General features: G+C 34.6%; 1 non-coding gene across 1 annotated transcript; it reads left to right on the forward strand.

The window, feature by feature from the left end:
- The first annotated feature begins 3,226 nt into the window (after positions 1–3,226).
- On the forward strand, positions 3,227–3,331 carry LOC126026335 (U6 spliceosomal RNA). The gene has a single exon (XR_007501634.1). It is a non-coding gene; the product is annotated as a U6 spliceosomal RNA (small nuclear RNA).
- The last annotated feature ends 341 nt before the right edge of the window (positions 3,332–3,672 follow it).

Genomic DNA, 3,672 nt, shown 5'->3' on the forward strand with positions numbered 1-3,672 from the left:
TACTATGTAGCAATAATATTATCACCTCAAACGCCTACCATAAGATTTACCATAAATTCATTTAAGGGCTATAAGCAAGCAAGTGTTCCATCCATGTGCTTGATTTATGAAATTGCTATATTTGAAATTATTATTATATCACTGTTCTTATATTAATGTGCATAACAATCCACCATACTCCCTGATTCTCATCAATATTTTATGTGTATCTTTGCCAACATAAGTAGAGTTTGGTAAAATGATAAGCATAAAATGATCATAGAAATGGGAAGTTTTGGTAAGTTTCTTACAGTAATATTCTGCACTTCAAAGTCAGGAACTTCATCATTTGTGGGTTTGATCACAATGTAAAAGGGTATTTCCAAGGAGCGCTGTTTCCCATCTGTGACACACACCATGAACTGGTCAGCAGTTGGTTCCATCCTCACATGCCTTGACTGCACATAGTTAATATGCAAAGCCTTCATGTCTTTCCACTGAAATGAAGCTGAGAGACACCAAAATTGAGCAGGAAAATAAGAAAACCACTTCTCTGAAGCTACTTATTCTAAATCTTCAAAATAAATAGTCTATCAGCTAAACAAATGAAATATACTCATAATTTACCCATGAATCAATTATGAGAGATTGGTTACAAGTACAATTATAAACATGAAAACAGATTTCCTAAATCATAAGAACTAAAATGTTCATCAAGGATAGATGGAAAATAATAAGCACTAAGCAGTATGTGTAAGGACTTCACCATTTTTCTTAGGCTCATAATGATGTCAGAGAGACCATCCCTTAATTAAAATCACTGCTTCTGTATAATCTGTCTTTCCCAGGCTTTGATGAAAGGTCATCTCTTTTATATAAAGGCAAAATTAAAACTGATCAGCCATTTTTCTAGAAAACCTAGTGGAATTAAATTAATTTTTAATTCGAGTAGAATTAACTGGTTTACTGTTTGGATATTTTGACCTTGCCTTAAATCAAAAGAATAAAATCTCTATATAGTTCAATGAGTCAAGGTGGATAACACAAGTTTTAGTAACTTATTTTTCCCTAGATTTATAGAAATATTATAGACATATAAAACTGTTTAAGTTTAAGGTCTATTCATGTACTGATTTGATCAACATTTACATTGAGAAATGTTTCTCACAGTAAAGATAGTTAATATAACTAAATTCAACTCAAATAATTACCCTTTGTTGTTATTGTAGAAAATTAAACCTCTACCAATCCCAAAAATGTTCAAGTTTAAAAAAATGAGTATTACTTCGTAGAGTAGATTAATGCCAGAATGCAAGCATAGTACATGTAAAACCCCAAATATGACACTAGTGTGACTCCTCCCAAAAGCAATGGCACCATTAACAATAATTAGAATGCTATACCTTAAATCTCCATAGATGAATCTTTTATTACTAAATATATGTATCTTTTGACCGACATCTCCACATCTCCTCAACTACTTGGTCCCTGGTAACTCTCTTCTAATCACTGTTTCTATGAGTTCCAAGTTTTTAGATTCCAAATATGGGAAGATAATGTAGTTTTTGTCTTTCTTGGTTTATTCCACCCAGTAGGATTCCCTTAGGTGTATTTATTTTATTATAAACAGCAGGATTTTATTTGTCAATGGACAGTTTCTTTCCATATGTAGACTGCTATTTTTTAAATACTGCAATGAAAAGTGGGTGCTGATGATTTTATCTGTGATATGATATTTTATTTTCTTTAGATCTATACCTAGAGATTGGATTGCTGGATTATTTGATAGTTCTTTTTAACATGTTTTGAGAAATTTCTACACTGACTTGGTGACACAGCCAATTTACATTTTCACCAACACTGCACATACTCACAAATATTTGTTTTTGTCTTTTTGCATTTTGTTGTTGTTTTGTTTTGCCTTTAGACCACTCCTGATGGTACTCAGGGCTTACTCCTGGCTCTGCACTCTAAAGTCTTTCCTGATGAACTCAAGGGGATTATATGGAATGGTATGAATTGAATTAGAGTCAACTGTAAGCAAGGCAAATGCCTACCTACTGTATTATCACCTGAGTTCCTTTCTTGTCTTTTTGAAAATAGCCATCCTAACAGGTGTAAAGTTTCATTATTACTACCACAATCTAATGAATGTTTTGTCAAAAGGCCTTTCCTTAGTGTGGATGGATGGTGAACATTTCTGATAAGTGAGGGTAATATTTCTCATATTTAGTAACAAATATTTATTTTGCCTAAATATGAACCACTCTAATCTCATCAGTAGGCCCACTGAGAAGCCTTTCCTCAGTGTGGCTGACTGAGCAAGATTTCTAATAATAAAGGTGAAAGAGAGATCTCATCAGAAGGCCCACTGAGTTTTCCCTCAGTATGGATAGCTGATCAAGATTTCTATTAGTGTTGACCAAAATAAAAATAAAAAAAAGTCAAAGAAAAAGAAAGATTTCTGTTAGTGAAGCTGACATTCTGCATGCTTAGTAATAACTATTTAATTGTAATATAAATATTTAATATTTAATATGACTCTCCCTTCTGCTGTATTAAGTGTGTATATAGTTGACCCTTTTACTTACTAACATAAGGATTTTTAAGGGTAAATATAGCCTTGATTAATTTCCCTTTACCTGGAAAACTTATCACCAAAAAGACACTTAACTTCTTTCTTCTTTATCTTTAAAATGCCCTTGCAGTTCTGCTTTTAGGACATCTCTAATAGACTTTGAGTCCTTTAACTAATTTTTTACCTCAGAATTAACATCAAAAAGGTTTGACAAGGATGTAACATTGGGCTGTTGAACTTTTACCAGGTACAAAATCTGCATCCCTTTTAGATATAGCTTGTCTCCTTCATTTGCCCCTTATCCAAGAACCCTCTCCAATTAGAAATATGTAGCCTATGGGGGCCGGAGAGATAGCATGGAGGTAGGGCATTTTCCTTACATGCAGAAGGACAGTGGTTCGAATCCCGACATCCCATATGGTCCCCCGAGCCTGCCAGGAACGATTTCTGAGCATAGAGCCAGGAGTAACCCATGAGCACTGCCGGGTGTGGCCCAAAACCAAAACCAAAACAAAACAAAACAAAACAAAAAATAGGTAGTCTGATAGGGTAACTCAACCCCTTGCTAAATCCCCTAATTTACATCTAAGACATATAATTTTACATCTTAAAATCGCCTCATTTATCTAGACAGGAACTGCTTTGAGATATTAAAATTAACCTTTTCTTGTGCTCACTTCGGCAGCACATATACTAAAATTGGAATGATACAGAAGATTAGCATGGCCCCTGCACAAGGATGACACACAAATTTGTGAAGCGTTCCATATTTAAAAAAAATTAATCTTTTCTTTTTTAACTCTGGACACTTACTTGAAATATATCTATTCATCAAGGTTTGTGCACCACCCTTAGCCAGGTGAATTGTTTGTATATCAAACAATGTATACTCATAAAATTTCTGTTAACTATAAAGATTGTTTTGTTTTGTTTTGGGTTCACACCTGGGTTTCTCCTGGTTCTGCTCTCAGAAGTCACTCCTAGCAGGCTCGGGGGACCATCGGGGATGCCAAGATTTGAATCGGGGTCTGTCCTGTGTTGGCTGTGTGCAAGGCAAAGGCCTTGCCTTACCACTGTGCTATCACTCTGAACCCTAGAAAGATATCTGTGCTTTG

This window comes from Suncus etruscus, chromosome 1, assembly GCF_024139225.1.
Source record: "Suncus etruscus isolate mSunEtr1 chromosome 1, mSunEtr1.pri.cur, whole genome shotgun sequence".
NCBI classification, from domain to species: Eukaryota; Metazoa; Chordata; class Mammalia; order Eulipotyphla; family Soricidae; genus Suncus; species Suncus etruscus.